At 34.7% G+C, this 22,022-nt stretch overlaps 1 long non-coding RNA gene across 6 annotated transcripts; it reads right to left on the reverse strand.

Annotated features, from left to right (window-relative positions):
• Window positions 1-1,159: 1,159 nt before the first annotated feature.
• Window positions 1,160-19,362, reverse strand: LOC131223934 (uncharacterized). 6 transcript variants are annotated; one of them, XR_009160789.1, is made up of 6 exons: window positions 19,302-19,362; window positions 15,041-15,130; window positions 6,998-7,067; window positions 5,830-5,874; window positions 2,780-2,836; window positions 1,174-1,205 (listed from the first exon to the last, which is right to left on the reverse strand). It is a non-coding gene; the product is annotated as an uncharacterized LOC131223934 (long non-coding RNA). The 6 variants fall into 6 exon arrangements; XR_009160786.1 differs by lacking the exon at window positions 1,174-1,205 and adding an exon at window positions 1,765-1,936; XR_009160785.1 differs by lacking the exon at window positions 5,830-5,874 and having other exon boundaries at window positions 1,160-1,205; window positions 2,780-2,823; window positions 7,010-7,067.
• Window positions 19,363-22,022: the final 2,660 nt, after the last annotated feature.

Here is a 22,022-nt window from a genome sequence, read left to right on the forward strand (position 1 = left end):
CCTAAAACTTGAAAACCCAAACCTAAACCCGATCCTGAACCCGAGCCCGATTTCCTAAAACTAAACCTTAACCTGTTCTCAATTCCCAAAACCTATATCTTATAACCTAAACCTAAACCTTAACCTAAACCTAAATCTAAACCTAAACCTAAAACCTAAATGTATTCTTAAATCCCTAAACATAAACCAACACCTAATCCTAATCTCAACTCCCTAACCTAAACCTAAACCTAAACTTGAAAACCCAAACCTAAACCCGATCCCGAACCTGAACCCGATTTCTAAACCTAAACCTAAACCTGTTCTCAATTCCCTAAACCTATAGCTTAAAACCTAAACCAAAACCTTAACCTAAACCTAAACCTCAACCCAAACCGTAACCTAAACCTATAACCTTAACCTAAACCAAAACCTATGACCAAAAACCTTAACCTATAACCGATAACCTAAACTTATAACCTACAACCTAACCTTAACCTAAGCCTAAAATCTAAACCTTAACCTAAAACCTATAACCTAAACCTAAACCTAAAACCTAAATGTATTCTCAAATCGCTAAACCTTAACCTACACCTAATCCTAAACTCAACTCCCTAACCTAAACCTAAACCTAAACTTGAAAACCCAAACCTAAACCCGATCGCGAACCCGAATCTGATTTCCTAAAACTAAACCTTAACCTATTCCCAATTCCCTAAACCTATAGCTTATAACCTAAACCAAAACCTTAACTTAAACCTAAACCTAAACCTTAACCTAAACCTAAACCTAAACCTATAACCTTAACCTAAACCAAAACCTATGACCTAAAACCTTAACCTATAACCTACAACCTAAACTTATAACCTATAACCTAACCTTAACCTAAACCTAAAACCTAAACCTTAACCTATAACCTAAAACCTAAACCTAAAACCTAAATATATGATCAAATCCCTAAACCTAAATGTACACCTAATCCTAATCTCAACTCCCTAACCTAACATAAACCTAAACTTGAAAACCCAAACCTAAACCCGATCCCGAACCTGAACCCGATTTCCTAAACCTAAACCTCATCCTATTCTCAATTCCCTAAACCTATAGCTTATAACCTAAACCTAAACCTAAACCTTAACCTAAACCTAAACCTAAACCCAAACCTTAACCTAAACCAAAACCTAAACCTATAACCTTAACCTAAACCAAAACCTATGACCTAAAACCTTAACCTATAACCTATAACCAAAACTCATAACCTATAACCTAACCATAACCTAAACCTAAAACCTAAACCTTAACCTATAACCTAAAACCTAAACCTAAACCTAAAACCAAAATGTATTCTCAAATCCCTAAACCTAAACCTACACCTAATCCTAATCTCAACTCCCTAATCTAAACCTAAACCTAAACTTGAAAACCAAAACCTACACCCGATCCCGAACCCGAACCCAAACCCGATTTCCTAAAACTAAACCTTAAACTATTCTCAATTCTCCAAACCTATAGCTTATAACCTAAACCTAAACCTTAACCTAAACCTTAACCTAAACCTAAACCTTAACCTAAACCTAAACCAAAACCGAAGACCTAAAACCTTAACGTATAACCTATATCCTAAACTTATAACCTATAACCATACCTTAACCTAAACATAAAACCTAAACCTTAACCTATAACCTAAAACTTAAACCTAAACCTAAACCTAAAACTTAAATGTATTATCAAATCCCTAAACCTAAACCTACACATAATCCTAATCTCAACTCCCTAATCTAAACCTAAACCTAAACTTGAAAACCCAAACCTGAACCCAATCCCGAACCCGAACCCGATTTCCTAAACTTAAACCTTAACCTATTCTCAATTCCCTAAACCTATAGCTTATAACCTAAACCTAAACCTAAATCTAAACCTATAACCTTAACCTAAACCAAAACATATGACCTAAAACCTTAACCTATAACCTACAACCTAAACTTATAACCTATAACCTAACCTTAACCTAAACCGTAACCTATAACCTAAAACCTAAACCTAAACCTAAAACCTAAATGTATTCTCAAATCCCTAAACCTAAACCTACACCTAAACCTAATCTCAACTCCTAAACTAAACCTATTCTTATAACCTAAACCTATTCTCAAATCCCAAAACCTATAACCTAAACCTATAACCTATAACCTTTAACCTAAACTCAATTCCCTAAACCTTAACCTATAACCTAACCTAAACCTAAACCCAAATATAAAACCTAAATCTAAACCTATACTTATAACTTAAACCTATTCTCAAATCCCAAAACGTATAACCTAAACCTAAACCTTAACCTAAACCTAAACCGATAACCTAAACCTAAAACCTAAACCTAAACCTATACTTATAACCTATAACCTAAACTTATAACCTAAACCTAAACCTAAAACCCAAATGTAAACCCAATCTCGAACCCGAACCCAATTTCCTAAACCTAAACCTCAACGTATTCTCAAATCCCTAAACCAAAATGTACACCTAATCTTAATCTCAACTCCCTAACCTAAACCTATACCTAAACTTGAAAACCCAAACCTAAACCCGAACCTGAACCCGATCTCAATTTCCTAAACCTAAACTTATAACCTTAACCTAAACCTATTCTCAAATCCCAAAACCTATAACCTAAACCTAAACCTAAACCTAAACCTTAACCTATAACCTAAACCTTAACCTATAACCTAAACCTATAACCTAAACTTAATTCCCTAAACCTTAACCTAACCTAACCTAAACCTAAACCTTAACCTCAACCTATAACCTTAGCCTAAACCTATAACCTTAACCTAAACCAAACCCTAGGACCTAAATCCTTAACCTATAAGCTATAACCTAAACTTATAATCTATAACCTAACCTTAACCTATAACCTAAAACCTAAACTTAAGCCTAAAACCTAAATGTATTATCAAATACCTAAACCTAAACCTACACCTAATCCTAATCGCAACTCCCGAACCTAACCCTAAACCTAAACTTGAAAACCCAAACCTAATCACGATCCCGAACCCACACCGGATTTCCTAAACCTAAACCTTAACCTATTCTCAATTCCCTAAACCTATAGCTTAAAACCTAAACCTAAACCTTAACCTTAACCTAAACCTAAACCTTAACCAAAACCTAAACCTAAACCCATAACCTTAACCTAAACCAAAACCTATGACCTAAAACCGTAACCTAAAACCTATAACCTAAACTTACAACCAATAACCTAACCTTAACCTAAACCTAAAACCTAAACCTTAACCTATAACCTATAACTTATAACCTAAACCTAAACCTAAAACCTAAACGTATTCACAAATCCCTAAACCCAAACCTCCACCTAATCCTAATCTCAACCCCCTAACCTAAACCTAAACCTAAACTTGAAAACCCAAAGCTAAACCCGATCCTAAACCCAAACCCGATTTCCTAAACCTAAACCTTAACCTACTCTCAATTCCCTAAACCTATAGCTTAAAACCTAAGCCAAAACCTTAATATAAACCTAAACCTATAACCTATAACCAAAACCTAAACTTAAAACCTAAATGTATTCTCAAATACCTAAACCTAAACCTACACCTAATCCTAAATTCAACTCCAGAACCTAACCCTAAACCTAAACTTGAAAACCCAAACCTAAACCCGATCCTGAACCCAAACCCAATTTCCTAAACCTAAACCTTAACCTATTCTCAATTCCTTAAACCTATAGCTTATAACCTAAACCTAAACCATAACCTAAACCTAAACCCAAACCTTATCCTAAACCTAAACCTAAACCTATAACCTTAACCTAAACCAAAACCTATGACCTAAAACCGTAACCTATAACCTATAACCTAAACTTATAAACAATAACCTAACCTTAACCTAAACCTAAAACCTAAATCTTAACCTATAACCTATAACCAAAACCTAAACCTAAAACCTAAATGTATTCTCAAATCCCCTAATCCTAATCTCAACTCCCTAACCTAAACCTAAACCTAAACTTGAAAACCCAAAGCTAAACCCGATCCCGAACCCAAACCTGATTTCCTAAACTTAAACCTTAACCTATACTCAATTACCTAAACCAATAGCTTATACCCTAAACCTAAACCTAAACCTAAACCTATAACCTATAACCTAAACCTAAACCTAAAACCTAAATGTATTCTCAAATCACTAAACCTAAACCTACACGTAATCCTAATCTCAACTCCCCAACCTAAACCTAAACCTAAACTTGAAAACCCAAACCTAAACCCGATCCCGAACCCAAACCCGATTTCCTAAACCTAAACCTTAACCTATTCTCAATTCCCTAAACCTATAGCTTATAACCTAAACCTAAACCTTAACCTAAACCTAAACCTAAACCTATAACCTTAAAATAAACCAAAACCTATGACCTAAAACCTTAACCTATAACCTATAACCTAAACTTATAACTTATAACCTAAACTTAACCTAAACCAAAAACCTAAACCTTAACCTATAACCAAAAACCTAAACCTAAACCTAAAACCTAAATGTATTCTAAAATCCCTAAACCTTAACCTACACCTAATCCTAATCTCAACTCCCTAACCTAAACCTAAACCTAAACTTGAAAACCCAAACCTAAACCAGATCCTGAACCCAAACCCAATTTCCTAAAACTAAACCTTAACCTATTCTCAATTCCCTAAACCTATAGCTTATAACTTAAACCTAAACCTTAACCTAAACCTAAACCTAAACATAAACCTAAACCTATAACCTCAACCTAAACCAAAACCTATGACCTAAAAGCTTAACCTATAACCTACAACCTAAACCTATAACCTATAACCTAACCTTAACCTAAACCTAAAACCTAAACCTTAACCTATAACCTAAAACCTTAATCTAAACCTAAAACCTAAATGCATTATCAAATCCCTAAACCTAAACCTACACCTAATCCTAATCTCAACTCCCTAACCTAAACCTAAACCTAAACTTGAAAACCCAAACCTAAACCCGATCTCGAACCCCAACTCGATTTCTTAAACCTAAACCTTAACCTATTCTCAATTCCCTAAACCTATAGCTTATAACCTAAACATAAACCTTAACCTAAACCTAAACCTAAACCTAAACCTTAACCTAAACCTATAACCTTAACCTAAATGAAAATCTATGGCCTAAAACCTTAACCTATAACCTATATCCTAAACTTATAACCTATAACCTAACCTTAACCTAAACCTAAAACCTAAATGTTAACTTATAACCTAAAACCTAAACCTAAACCTAAACCTAAAACCTAAAGGTACTCTCAAATCCCTGAACCTAAACCTACACCTAATCCTAATCTCAACTCCCTAACCTAAACCTAAACCTAAACTTGAAAACCCAAACCTAAACTCGATCCCGAACCCGAACTCGATTTCCTAAACCTAAACCTTAACCTATTCTCAATTCCTTAAACCTCTAGCTTATAATCTAAACCTAAACCTATAACCTTAACCTAAACCAAAAACTATGACATAAAACCTTAACCTATAACCTTTAACCTAAACTTATAACCTATAACCTAACCTTAACCTAAACCTACAACCTAAACCTTAACCTATAACCTAAGACCTAAGCCTAAACCTAAAACCTAAATGTATTCTCAAATGCCTAAACCTAAACCTACACCTAATCCAAATCTCAACTCCCTAACCTAAACCTAAACCTAAACTTGAAAACCCAAACCTACACCCGATCCCAAACCCGAACCCGATTTTCTAAAACTAAACCTTAACCTATTCTCAAATCCCTAAACCAATAGCTTATAACCTAAACCTAAACCTTAACCTAAACCTAAACCTAAACCTATAACCTTAACCTAAACCAAAACCTATGACCTAAAACCTTAACCTATAACCTATAACCTAAACTTATAACATATAACCTTACCTTAACCTAAACCTAAAACCTAAACCTTAACCTATAACCTAAAACCTAAACCTAAACATAAAACCTAAATGTATTATCAAATCCCTAAACCTAAATCTACACCTAATCTTAATCTCAACTCCCTAACCTAACCCTGGAACTAAACTTGAAAGCCTATACCTAAACCCAATCCCGAACCTGAACCCGATTTCCTAAACTTAAACCTTAACCTATTCTCAATTCCCTAAACCTATAGCTTATAACCTAAACCTAAACCTAAACCTAAACCTATAACCTTAACCTAAACCAAAACTTATGACCTAAAACCTTAACCTATAACCGACAACCTAAACTTATAACCTATAACCTAACCTTAACCTAAACCTAAAACCTAAACCTTAACCTATAACCTAAACCTAAACCTAAAACCTAAATGTATTCTCAAATCCATAAACCTAAACATACACCTAATCCTAATCTCAACTCCCTAACCTAAACCTATTTTTATAACCTAAACCTATTCTCAAATCCCAAAACCTATAACCTATAACTTTTTACCTAAACTCAATTCCCTAAACCTTAGCCTATAACCTAACCTAAACCTAAACCTAAACCTAAAACCTTAACCTAAACATAAAACATAAACCTAAACCTATACTTATAACATAAACCTATTCTCAAATCCCAAAACCTATAACCTAAACCTAAACCTTAACCTAAACCTAAACCTATAACCTAAACCTAAAACCTAAACCATAACCTACACTTATAACCTATGACCTAAACCTATAGCCTAAACGTAAACCTAAAACCCAAACATAAACCCGATCTCGAACCTGAACCAAATTTCCTTAACCTAAACCTTAACGTATTCTCAAATCCATAAACCTAAACCTACACCGAATCCTAATCTCAAGTCCCTAACCTAACCTAAACCTAAACCTGAATCCGAACCCGATCCTGATTTCCTAAACCTAAACTTATAACCTTAATCGAAACCTATTCTCAAATCCCAAAACCTATAACCTAAACCTAAACCTTAACCTATAACCTAAACTTAATTCCCTAAACCTTAACCTAACCTAACATAAACCTAAACCTTAGCTTAAACCTATAACCTTAACCTAAACCTATAACCTTAACCTAAACCAAAACCTATGACCTAAAACCTTAGCTTATAACCTATAACCTAAACTTATAACCTATAACTTAAAACCTAAACCTTAACCTAAAACCTAAAACCTATACCTAAACCTAAAAACTAAATGTATTATCAAATCCCTAAACCTAATCCTAATCTCAACTCCCTAACCTAAACCTAAACCTAAACTTGAAAACCTAAACCTAAACTCGATCCCGAACCCCAACCCAATTTCCTAAACCTAAACCTTAACCTATTCTCAATTCCCTAAACCTATAGCTTATAACCTTATCCTAAACCTAAACCTAAACTTTAACATAAACCTAAACCTAAACCTATAACCTAACCTAAACCAAAAGCTATAACTTAAAACCCTAACCTATAACCTATAACCTAAACTAATAACCTATAACCTAACCTTTACCTAAACCTAAAACCTAAACCTTAGCCTATAACCTAAAACTTAAACCTAAACCTAAAACCTAAATGTATTCTCAAATCCCTAAACCTAAACCTACATCTAATCCTAATCTCAACTCCCTAACCTAAACCTAAACCTAAACTTGAAAACCCAAACCTAAACCCGATCCCGAACCCAATTTCCTAAACCTAAACCTTAACCTATTCTCAATTCCCTAAACCTATAGCTTATAACCTAAACCTAAACCTTAACCTAAACCTAAACCAAAACCAAAACCTATGACCTATAACCTATAACCTAAACTGATAACATATAACCTTACCTTAACCTAAACCTAAAACCTAAACCTTAACCTATAACCTATAACCTAAACCTAAACATAAAACCTAAATGTATTATCAAATCCCTAAACCTAAACCTACACCTAATCCTAATCTCAACTCCCTAGCCTAACCCTGAAACTAAACTTGAAAACCTATACCTTGAAAAGGCCAAGCTATATGTCCTAGAGGGGGGGGTGAATAGGACAATGCCAAATAAAAACTTATAACAGCGGAATAATAAAGAAAATGATAGCCAAATTAAATAATAATGCAGGAAAGAAAAACAACCTCAAAATTTTGTTAGTTTCTCATACCATGCCCTAGGTGCTTGTTTTAATCCATAAAGTGCCTTTTTAAGCCGATACACATGATCAATATTTTTGGAATCTTCAAATCCCATTGGCTGTTCAACATAGACTTCTTCATGTAAATCGCCATTTAGAAAAGCACTTTTTACATCCATCTGATAGATCTTTATCTTTCTAAAACATGCAATGGATATAAATAGTCTGATAGATTCAAGACGTGCTACTGGTGCAAAGGTTTCATCGAAATCAATCCCTTCAATTTGAGTATAACCTTGTACCACCAGTCTAGCCTTGTTTCTAATTATATTTCCACATTCATCAGACTTATTTTTGAAAATCCATTTTGTTCCGATGATGTGTTTATTTTTAGGTCTTGGTACGAGATACCAAACATCATTTCTTATGAATTGGTTGAGTTCATCTTGCATCGCAACAATCCAGTTTTCATCAGCCAGGGCTTCTTTTACGTTAGATGGTTCAATTTGGGATGTAAAACATACATAATTACATATATCCTCAAGTTGTTTACGGGTGCGAACACCGGTGAGAGGGTTTCCAAGAATTTGTGTTGTTGGATGATCTTTAACAGTCCTTAACTCAGAATCAGTCTGATTCGATGAAGTATCGGGTTTATCAATGATTAGTACTTCATCATTATCTGAATTAGAAGTTGGTGTGTTTAAATGATCATCAACGACAACATTGATGGATTCTTGAATCACACCAGTCCTTTTGTTCAGGACTCTATAAGCTCGACTGTTTAAAGAGTATCCTAGAAAAATACCTTCATCACTCTTTGTATCGAACTTTCCCAAATTTTCACGATCACGTAAAATATAGCACTTGCTGCCAAAAACTCGAAAGTATTTAACAGTAGGCTTTTTATTGAACCACAATTCGTAAGCCGTCTTATTATTATCTTTTTTTGTGTAGACTCGGTTAATAATATAGCAAGCTGTGTTGACTGCTTCAGCCCAAAGATTTTTAGAGAGCTTCATGCTATTCAACATGACATTAGCCATTTCTTGAAGCACCCTATTCTTCCTTTCTACAATTCCATTTTGTTGTGGAGTTTTGGGAGCAGAGAATTCATGTAATATTCCTTGGTCGGTACAGAACTTCTCAAAATTGCTATTCTCAAATTCAGATCCATGATCACTACGAATTTTACTGATTTGAGAGGATTTTTCAGTTTGAATCCTTTTGAGAACTTTTCTTACTTCTTCAAGGGTTTCAGATTTATCCCTTAAGAAGACTACCCAAGTGAATCTGGTAAAGTCATCAACTATTACTAGGATATACTTTTTCCCACCATGACTTTCTGTTCTGGTAGGTCCTATCGGATCCATGTGGAGAAGTTCGAGTGGTCTTGATGTGGTATTTGCATTCACCATTTTGTGTGAGTTCTTTGTTTGTTTGCCTATCCGGCACTCACCACATATTTTATCTAATTTCAAGTTTGGGTAAACCTCTTACAAGTTCTCGTTTGCTCAATCGATATAGATTTCGATAATGTACATGTCCAAGACGTTTGTGCCATAAATCAGTCTCGTCTGTATGGACCATGTAACATGTTTGATTAGATGAGCTGGATTCGCTAATAATATAGCAATTTTCAGACGTTCTACGTCCAGTTAATATTACAGAACCCTTATTATTTAGTATTTCACAGCTTTGATTAGAAAACCGAACATTATGGTTATTATCACATATTTGTGATATACTAAGCAAGTTGTGCTTTAGGCCTTCAACATATAAAACATTTTTAAACACTGGAAGATTAAAAAGTTGAACCGTACCTTGGCCTAAAATCTTGCAGTTGCTTCCATCACCAAATGTGACTGAACCATCAGTCATATCTTTCAGATCGGTGAATAAGGCTTTGTCACCTGTCATATGCCTGGAGCATCCACTGTCTAGGAACCACTTTGAATGACTTGTTGCTTTGAAAGCGGTGTGAGCAACCAAGCAGGTGACTTTAGGAACCCATTTCATAACTGTTTTGGGTTTAGGAACATAGTTGGTCTTCTTTTGTGTATACTTGTAGGAATGACCTATAGAGTTAGATTTTAAGAGCTCTTTGAGTAAATCAACTATCTTTTCAGCTAGTGGATTTCGATTCTGATTAAAGTTGACTTGGCTGTTTCTAGGTTTTTGAAAAGTTTTTGAATTTTTAGAAAAATCTTGATAAGTACTTTTCCCTTTTGAGTTTGAGGACTCTCCTTTAACAAACATAGGAGGAGTATACTTTTGTTTAGGAGGTTGATTTTTATCATAGCCCAACCCGGATTGATCGCCACATTTTCTTGATCCGGATAACAATTTTTCTAACTTTGGATCACCTTGGGCATATTTCCATGTGTCCTTTAAACTCAGAAGAGAGGAAACTTCAGTTTTAAGTTTCTCAATTTCAGATTTTAAATCAACAATTTGAGAGTTTTTAAATTCCAAATCGCATTTTGATTTTTCAAAATTATCTGAAATTTGTGATTTTTCTAAGACAAGCGATTCAAAACAATTTTTGAGTTTAGAAAACTTTTCTTTTTGAAGTTTAAGTTTGACAGCAATTTTACAACTTTCCTTATATAGGGCATTGTAAGCATCTTGAAGATCATCTTCATTTTCACATTCACTATTAAGATTTTCTTCACTTGTAGAGTCATTATTTGAAAATGTGAATTTGGCTAGAGTCATAAGAGCTTTAATCTCATTGCCCGACTCGGTTTCAGAATCTTCTGATTCAGAAGAACCTTCAGAATCAGATGATTCATCCCATGTAGCCAACATACCCTTCTTCTTGGGTTTGTCCCTTTTAGGACATCTATTTGCTAAGTGCCCATATTCTAGACAATTGTAACATTGACTATCTTTCAAAGATTTTCGAGATTTGGGTCTAAACTTCTTTTTGTCATTTGATTTTTGAAAATCAACTCTTTTCTTGCTTTTGAAAATTTTGTAAAATTTTTTAGCTAAAAGAGCCATGTCATCTTCTGAATCAGAATTTTCTTCTGAACTACATTTAGAAGATTTTAGAGCGATAGATTTACCTTTAGGAGCTTTAAAGTTTAACTCGTAGGTTTGTAGAGAACCAACTAGTTCTTCAACCCTCATATTATCCGTATCACGAAGTTCCTGGATTGCGGTTACTTTAGAATTGAACCGTTCAGGAAGTGAGCGTAATATTTTTGCACATACTTTACTTTCTGGGATTTTATCGCTAAGACCCCACATTGAGTTTACAATGTCATTCAATCTAGTGTAAAAGTCCATAAACATCTCATTTTCCTCCATATGAATTTCTTCAAATCTGATTGTGAGGAGTTGGACTTTAGATTTTTTGACAATTGTAGTACCCTCGTGTGTCATTTCTAATGTATCCCAAGCTTGCTTTGCGGTACAAGAAATGATTCTTTTGAACTCATCCGGTGATAGTGCGCAAGTAATTGCATTTAGTGCTTTAGCATTTGCACTACTCTCACTTTTCAAGGGTGGTCCATTGGTAATATGGTGTGGTTTTCATAGACTTTGAACCATCAACCCCAGAACTTCCATGATAGGAGGATTCCATTCACTCACCGTGGCTTGCCACACATTTTCATCCATTGATTTGAGGAAGATCCTCATTCGGCTTTCCAATAAGCATAGTTGGAGCCATCAAAGGGTGGAGGCCTAGTGATCGAAAGGCTATCAAAATTTGACATCCGAATAGCTTAAATCGTTAGCTCAGAATTAAATCCAAGAATTAAAAAGGAGCTATTAGGCTCGATACCACTTGAAAAGGCCAAGCTATATGTCCTAGATGGGGGGTGAATAGGACAATGCCAAATAAAAACTTATAACAGCGGAATAATAAAGAAAATGATAGCCAAATTAAATAATAATGCAGGAAAGAAAAACAACCTCAAAATTCAGATCTTGAGAGGTTGATACAAACGTTATTCTAAGGACAACCTTACACCAAAACAGAGTTTATGGTAGGACAACCTTATTTCTAGAAAGGTCTTTGTATCAAGTCTCAAATCGAAGAGGAATACAGAATTAAATATAAACTGAAATGAAATAACTTGTAATTAAAAATGTATTGTTCTAGGGACAGCCATACACCATAAAAATGGCAGGGCAACCTTGCTGGAACAACTTTCAAAATGAAATTGAAAATCAAGCTTATAAAGGAATAGCAGAAAGTAAATTCTAAGCTATTACAACATTCTCACAAAGCTTGAAATAATTACAACATTCACCACCATACATACATCCCACAAAAAGAATAAAAATTAGAAGAATAAAACAATCAACCACAACACAAGGGTTTATAGTGGTTCGCCTGTGTGTTCACCAACTGTTATCCAACAGCCACACAAAAAGCTACTCCACTCCTAATATCCTCACACAGGGGATATTAGCGTTTACTAACGAATAGGTTTTCCCAGTTCACCCAAAACCCTTACAATTGTGTCTTTGTATGTGGGCTTACACAATTAAAAACCCCCACTCTCGAGTTTTCCTGGCTTTCCTCGGATAACCAAAATAACAAGATTTTTCGCAAATCTTGAAAGAAACCAAAATAATAGAAAGGAATTTACAATATGTAAAATACCGAATATCTTCTTCGTTGTAGTAGCCGGTAGAACCAAATCAAAGTAGATGATTGAATGTCCAAGTTCAATGTCCAAGACTCGATTACAATGGTTCTAGTTCTAATAGATTTTAAATTAAACCAAATAGGGCTTGCCTTAATTGATTTTGATTCCAAAGAAAGGGAATAACAATTCCTCTTTTCAAATCGGATTGGAATAGCCGAAACAAAATCAATTAAAATAAAGCTAAGGAAAGAAGATATTAAATAAGCACACTTAGCTTAGATGGAGCACAAAATTATCTCTCGAAGTTCGACGAAGATTGGCTTGAATACTATAATTAAATCGATGATTTCTTCGAGATTCGTGCTCTATTTATAGGTGAGAAGATCGTGTCTTCGATCGTCTAGAGTGCTCTTCGACTAGTCGAAGCCATAACAGATATTTGAAAGATTAGGCGGGATAAGCTCGACCGTTCTACGATCGTCGTAGCTCTCCTACGATCGGTCGTAGGTCACCTACGATCGTCGTAGGTTTCCTTCGATCGGTCGAAGTCCTGCCAAAGTTCGCTGGACTTCGAGTCGTAGATTCTACGACCGGTCGAAGATGCAGAAACACTAAGACTAGTCGTACGAATTTCTGGACTAGTCGAAGGCTAACAGATTTTATCCGGAATTTGTAACAAACTTACGACTGGTCGAGGATTTTCTTAGACTGGTCGAAGCAAGTCTAGGACTAGTCGAAGCAGACCTAAGACTGGTCGAAGAACAGACCAATCACATGTAAAATAACATTCGACTTATGTATCCGAAATGACCTACTTCTAAGGTCATCCTATGGTCAAACAAACCTCAATCATGAAGTATGGACATTGAAACAAGAGACCATGAAGAATGAGCCTTGAAGTCTTGATGAAGATTAAACCTTGAAGTAGCTCAATCTTGAAAGTGGCTTGAGTTTCAGCTTGAGTCTTGAGTTCAGCTTGACTTTCAACTTGAGTCTTGAGTTCAGCTTGAGTCTTGATTTCAGCTTGACTTTCAACTTGAGTCTTGAGTTCAGCTTGAGTCTCAACTTGAGTGTTGCCTTGTACTTTCTTTTCGGCTTGAGTCTTGTTTTGTGAGCAGCTCTTGCATTCAAGATCTTGTCTTGTGATCAGTTCTTTCATTCAAGATCCTGAGTCTTGTACTTGAGAGCTTTGCTTGATGTGAGCTTAGCTTGTTCATGTATGTTGATCCTTGAGAGAGCTTCACTTAAGCAGGTTATATATAACATAACAGTGATTTTGGCACCACAAATTTGACAACAAATAGGGATATAAACTATAGCACTTACATACCTAAACCCAATCCCGAACCCGAACCCGATTTCCTAAACTTAAACCTTAACTATTCTCAATTCCCTAAACCTATAGCTTATAACCTAAACCTAAACCTAAACCTAAACCTATAACCTTAACCTAAACCAAAACCTATGACCTAAAACCTTAACCTATAACCTACAACCTAAACTTGTAACCTCTAACCTAACCTTAACCTAAACCTAAAACCTAAACCTTAACCTATAACCTAAAACCTAAACCTAAACCTAAAACCTAAATGTATTCTCAAATCCCTAAACCTAAACCTACACCTAATCCTAATCTCAACTCCCTAACCTAAACCTATTTTTATAACCTAAACCTATTCTCAAATCCCAAAACATATAACCTAAACTTTAACCTAAACCTATAACCTATAACCTATAACCTTTTACCTAAACTCAATTTCCTAAACCTTGGCCTATAACCTAACCTAAACCTAAACTTAAACCTAAAACCTTAACCTAAACATAAAACCTAAACCTAAACCTATACTTATAACATAAACCTATTCTCAAATCCCAAAACCTATAACCTAAACCTAAACCTTAACCTAAACCTAAACCTATAACCTAAACCTAAAACCTAAACCATAACCTACACTTATAACCTATGACCTAAACCTATAACCTAAACCTAAAACCTAAACCATAACCTACACTTATAACCTATGACCTAAACCTATAACCTAAACCTAAACCTAAAATCCCAAACATAAACCCGATCTCGAACCCGAACCAAATTTCCTTAACCTAAACCTTAACGTATTCTCAAATCCCTAAACCTAAACCTACACCTAATCCTAATCTTAAGTCCCTAACCTAACCTAAACCTAAACTTGAAAACCCAAACCTAAACCCGAACCCGAACCCGATCCTGATTTCCTAAACCTAAACTTATAACCTTAACCGAAACCTATTCTCAAATCCCAAAACCTATAACCTAAACCTAAACCTTAACTTATAACCTAAACTTAATTCCCTAAACCTTAACCTAACCTAACCTAAACCTAAACCTTAGCCTAAACCTATAACCTTAACCTAAACCTATAACCTTAACCTAAACTAAAACCTATGACCTAAAACCTTAGCTTATAACCTATAACCTAAACTTATAACCTATAACCTATAACCTAAACCTTAACCTATAACCTAAAACCTAAACCTAAATCTAAAACCAAAATGTATTCTCAAATCCCTAAACCTAATCCTAATCTCAACTCCCTAACCTAAACCTGAACCTAAACTTGAAAACCTAAACCTAAACCCGATCCCGAACCCCAACCCAATTTTCTAAACCTAAACCTTAACCTATTCTCAATTCCCTAAACCTATAGCTTATAACCTTAACCTAAACCTAAACCTAAACTGTAACATAAACCTAAACCTAAACCTATAACCTAACCTAAACCAAAAGCTATGACCTAAAACCCTAACCTATAACCTATAACCTAACCTTTACCTAAACCTAAAACCTAAACCTTAACCTATAACCTAAAACCTAAACCTAAACCTAAAACCTAAATGTATTCTCAAATCCCTAAACCTAAACTTACACCTAATCCTAATCTCAACTCCCTAACCTAAACCTAAACCTAAACATGAAAACCCAAACCTAAACCCGATCCTGAACCCGATTTCCTAAACCTAAACCTTAACCTATTCTCAATTCCCTAAACCTATAGCTTATAACCTAAACCAAAACTTTAACCTAAATGTAAACCTAAACCGAAACCTAAACCTAAACCTAAACCTATAACCTATAACCTAAACCTAAACCTAAAACCTAAATGTATTCTCAAATCTCTAAACCTAAACCTACACCTAATCCTAATCTCAACTCCCTAACCTAAACCTAAACCTAAACTTAAAAACCCAAACCTAAACTGATCCTGAACCCGAACCCGCCTTAACCTATTCTCAATTCCCTAAACCTATATCTTATAACCTAAACCTAAACCTTAACCTAAACCTAAACCTTAACCTAAACCAAAACCTAAACCTAAACCTTAACTTAAACCTAAACCTAAACCTATAACCTTAACCAAAACCAAAACCTATGACCTAAAACCTTAACCTATAACCTATAACCTATAACCTAAACTTATAACCTATAACCTAACCTTAACCTAAACCTAAAACCTAAACCTTAACCGATAACCCAAAACCTAAACCTAAACCTAAAACCTAAATGTATTCTCAAATCCCTAAACCTAAACCTACACCTAATCCTAATCTCAACTCCCTAACCTAAACCTAAACCTAAACTTAAAAACCCAAACCTAAACCCGATCCCGATCCCGAACCCGAACCCGATTTCCTAAACCTAAACCTTAACCTATTCTCAATTCCCTAAACCTATAGCTTTGTAACCTAAACCTAAACCTTAACCTAAACCTAAACCTAAAACTTAACCTAAACCTAAACCTAAACCTATGACCTAAAACCTTAACCTATAACCTATAACCTAAACTTACAACCTATAACCTAACCTTAACCTAAACCTAAAACCTAAACCTTAACCGATAACCCAAAACCTAAACCTAAACCTAAAACCTAAATGTATTCTCAAATCCCTAAACCTAAACCTACACCTAATCCTAATCTCAACTCCCTAACCTAAACCTAAACCTAAACTTGAGAACCCAAACATAAACCCGATCCCGAACCCGAACCCGATTTCCTAAACCTAAACCTTAACCTATTCTCAATTCCCTAAACCTATAGCTTATAACCTAAACCTAAACCTTAACCTAAACCTAAACCTAAACCTATAACTTATAACCTAAACCTAAACCTAAAACCTAAATATTTTCTCAAATCCCTAAACCTAAACCTACACCTAATCCTAATCTCAACTCCCTAACCTAAACCTAAACCTAAACTTGAAAACCCAAACCTAAACCCGATCTGAAACCTGAACCCGATTTCCTAAACCTAAACCTTAACCTATTCTCAATTCCCTAAACCTATAGCTTATAACCTAAACCTAAACCTAAACCTAAAACTTAACCTAAACCTATAACCTTAACCTAAACCCAAACCTATGATCTAAAACCGTAACCTATAACCTATAACCTAAACTTATAACCTATAACCTAACCTTAACCTAAACCTAAAACCTAAACCTTAACCTATAACCTAAAACCTAAACCAAAACCTAAAACCTAAATGTATTCTCAAATCCCTAAACCTAAACCTATAAGTGTTATGGTCTAATGCTCCTTTGGTTGTCAAATTTTGTTGTGCCAAAACTCTATTTGTGTCTTGTGTTTGTATGTTGTTATATATGTTTCAAGCACTGCTTCACAAGTGCTTCAAGTTAAGTACAATGATCGACTTCAAGCCAAGTCAAGCCATGTACTATAAACATCAATGTTCAGAGCTACCTCAATAAAGAGTACAAGACTCAAGTACATTTCAAGACTCAAGAGCAACTCAAGTTGAAGTTTGATGTCAAGCTTTCGAAGATCTCAAGATCAAGCTACATCAAGTAGAGATCTCAAGTTTTGTAAAGTTCAAAGGTCAACAATCATTTGATAGAATGGAGTTTCAATGTCTATACTTCATGTCCCAGGTATGGTTGACCTTAGGGTAAGTCATTTCGGATACATAATTTATACTGTATATTTATATATGAATTTGGTCTGTTCTAAGACTAGTCTTGGACTTTGTTCGACTAGTCCTAGCACTGGTTTGACCAGTCCAAGAAATTTCTCGACTAGTCCTAAGTTGTTGAAGATTTTCAGACTTTTTTGGTTAACCCACGACCAGTCTTGGAGGTCTTTCGACCGGTCGTAGGTGTGTTCACGACTCGAACTTCAACCAGTCGTGGGTCCTCGACTCAAACTACAATACCAACTCATGCGGTCTATAACCAGTCCTGGGTCATCTACGACTGGTCGTAGGTGGTCCACGATTAGTCGTAGAACGGTTTTCAAAGATCGCTAAAAAATTCAAAATGCAGTTGAAGTTACGACCAGTCGAAGTTTCCCTAAGACCAGTCGTAGACGTGATTTCTGCTTCTATAAATTGAGCACGAATCTCAGAATTTATTAACTCAATTCAAAGAAATTCAAGGGTCCACTCTGAGATAAGTTAGTGTTCCTTTTAAGCTACTTTGTGCATAATTAATATTTCCTTTTGTTAGCTTATTTTTATTTGATTTTGATCTACATTCCAATCTGATTTGAAAAGGAAAAATTCTGTAATTCCTTCTTCTTGGAATCAAAATCAAATAGAGCTAGCCCATTTGATTTAATTTAAAATCAATTAGAACTTAAAACTATTTTAAGTGAGTATTGGACATTGAACATTGATTCGAACTTCTACTCCGATTGGTTTTTCCGAGCTGCTGCAAAAGGAGAAATCCAGGTATTTTACGTTTATGTAAAATTTCTATTCTTTTGGTTTTTATTTGAGATTCACCAGAAAAATCTAATTATGTGGTTATCTGAGGAGAGCCAGAAAACTCAGAAAGTGTGGGTTTATGGATTGTGTAAGCCCAAGTTAAAAAGACACAATTGTGAAGGTTTTAAGTGAACCTGTGAAACCTATTTTGTTAGTGAATGCTAATATCCCCTGTGTAAGGATATTAGGAGTGGAGAAGCATTTTGTGTGGCTGTTGTGAAACAGTTGATGTACACACAGGCGAACCACTATGATTCTGTCTTGTGGTTTGAATGCTTGCTTAAGTTTAATATCTTTTATCATTCAAGTTTATGGGATGTATGTGTGGATGTGAATGTTGTAAAATTTACATTTCAAACAAGTGTGTGGAATGTTGTACTAATTTAGATTTAAATTCCTGCAATTTATTTCAATTCCATGTTATTTATTTATTTCTCTTCAGATTGAGTTTTTGATACAAAGGACATTTTAGAAATAAGGTTGTCCTGCCATAAACCCATGGTTTTTATGGTGTAAGGTTGTCCTTAAAACTGAATTGGTATCAACCTCTCAATACTTATTTATTAAGGTTGATTTTCTTCAGCATTGTGAATTGATTTATTTTATTTGGTTATCTATTTATTTTATTCCGCTGTTATAATTATAATATGGCATCGTGCTATTCACCCCCCCCCCCCCTAGGACGTATAGCTAGGCAGTTTTAAAAACCTACACCAAATCCTAATCTTAACTCCCTAACCTAAACCTAAACCTAAACTTAAAAACCCAAACCTAAACCCAATCCCGAACTCGAACCCGATTTCCTAAAACTAAACCTTAACCTATTCTTAATTCCCTAAACCTATAGCTTATAACCTAAACCTAAACCTTAACCTAAACCGATAACCTTAACCTAAACCAAAACCTATGACCTAAAACCTTAACCTATAACCTATAACCAAAACTTATAACCTATAACCTAACCTTAACTTAAACCTTAACCTATAACCTAAAACCTAAACCTAAACCTAAAACCTAAATGTATTATCAAATCCCTAAACCTAAACCTACACCTAATCTTAATCTCAACTCCCTAACCTAAACCTAAACCTAAACTTGAAAATCCAAACCTAAACCCAATCCCGAACCCGAACCCAATTTCCTAAACTTAAACATTAACTTATTCTCAATTCTCTAAACCTATAGCTTATAACCTAAACCTAAACCTAAACCTAAACTTAAACCTTAACCTAAACCTAAACCTAAACCTATAACCTTAACCTAAACCAAAACCTATGACCTAAAACCTTAACCTATAACCTACAACCTAAACTTATAACCTATAACATAACCTTAACCTAAACCTAAAACCTAAACCTTAACCTAAAACCTAAAACCTAAACCTTAACCTATAACCTAAAACCTAAACCTAAACCTAAAACCTAAATGTATTCTCAAATCCCTAAACCTAAACCTACACCTAATCCTAATCTCAACTCCATAACCTAAACCTATTCTTATAACCTAAACCTATTCTCAAATCCTAAAACCTATAACCTAAACCTACAACCTATATAACCTATAACCTAAACTTAATTCCCTAAACCTTAACATATAACCTAACCTAAACCTAAACCTAAACCTAAAACCTTAACCTAAACATAAAACCTAAACCTAAACCTATACTTATAACCTAAACCTATTCTCAAATCCCAAAACCTATAACCTAAACCTAAACCTTAACCTAAACCTAAACCTAAAACCTAAACCTAAACCTACACTTATAACCTATAACCTAAACCTATAACCTAAACCTAAACCTAAATCCCAAACATAAACCCGATCTCGAACCCGAACCCAATTTCCTAAATCTAAACCTTAACGTATTCTCAAATCCTTAAACCTAAACCTACACCTAATCTTAATCTTAACTCCCTAACCTAAACCTAAACCTAAACTTAAAAACCCAAATCTAAACCCGAACCCGAACCCGATCCCGATTTCCTAAACCTAAACTTATAACCTTAACCGAAACCTATTCTCAAATCCCAAAACCTATAACCTAAACCTTAACCTATAACCTAAACTTACTTCCCTAAACCTTAGCCTAACCTAACCTAAACCTAAACCTTAACCAAAACCTATAACCTTAACCTAAACCTATAACCTTAACCTTAACCTAAACCAAAACCTATGACCTAAAACCTTAACCTATAACCTAAACTTATAACCTATAACCTAACCTTAACCTAAACCTAAAACCTAAACCTTAACCTATAACCTAAAACCTAAACTTAAACCTAAAACCCAAATGTATTCTCAAATCCCTAAACCTAAACCTACACTTAATCCTAATCTCAACTCCCTAACCTAAACCTAAACCTAAACTTGAAAACCCAAACCTAAACCCGATCCCGAACCCGAACCCAATTTCCTAAACCTAAACCTTAACCTATTCTCAATTCCCTAAACCTATAGCTTATAACTTTAACCTAAACCTTAACCTAAACCTAAACCTAAACCTATAACCTTAACCTAAACCAAAACCTATGACCTAAAACCTTAATCTATAACCTATAACCTAAGCTTATAACTTATAACCTAACCTTAACCTAAACCTAAAACCTAAACGTTAACCTATAACCTAAAACCTAAACCTAAACCTAAAACCTAAATGTATTCTCAAATCCCTAAACCTAAACCTACACCTAAACCTAATCTCAACTCCCTAACCTAAACCTAAACCTAAACTTGAAAACCCAAACATAAACCCGATCCCGAGCCCGAACCCGATTTCCTAAACCTAAACCTTAACCTATTCTTAATTCCCTAAACCTATAGCTTATAACTTAAACCAAAACCTTAACCTAAACCTAAACCTAAACCTTAACCTAAACCTAAACCTTAACCTTAACCTAAACTTAAACCTATAACCTATAATCTAAACCTAAACCTAAAACCTAAATGTATTCTCAAATCCCTAAACCTAAACCTACACCTAATCCTAATCTCAACTCTCTAACCTAAACCTAAACCTAAACTTGAAAACGCAAACCTAAACCTGATCCCGAACCCAAACCCGATTTCCTAAACCTAAACCTTAACCTATTCTCAATTCCCTAAACCTATAGCTTATAACCTAAACCTAAACCTAAACCTAAACCTAAAACTATGGCCTAAAACCTTAACTTATAACCTATAACCTAAACTTATAACCTATAACCTAACCTTAACCTAAACCTAAAACCTTAACCTTAACCTATAACCTATAACCTAAAACTAAACCTAAAACTTAAATGTATTCTCAAATCCCTAAACCTAAACCTACACCTAATCCTAATCTCAACTCCCTAACCTAAACCTAAACTTTAAAACCCAAACTTAAACCCGATCCCGAACCGGAACCCGATTGCTGTAATAATGTAGCCCAATCACATGGCAACAAACAAAAATGTATCCCTTTTAAAACATGCCCCTTTTTACAAAGCTTTAATTTTTGTTGTTGTTTCTATTAACTTGAATTTAAACACTTTTTTGCATTATTTGCTTGCATTAGTTTTATTTTAATGATCATTTTTATTTTAAAAAAGTGTGCCCACTTTTTTGGAA

This window comes from Magnolia sinica, chromosome 13 (assembly GCF_029962835.1).
Source record: "Magnolia sinica isolate HGM2019 chromosome 13, MsV1, whole genome shotgun sequence".
NCBI lineage: Eukaryota > Viridiplantae > Streptophyta > Magnoliopsida > Magnoliales > Magnoliaceae > Magnolia > Magnolia sinica.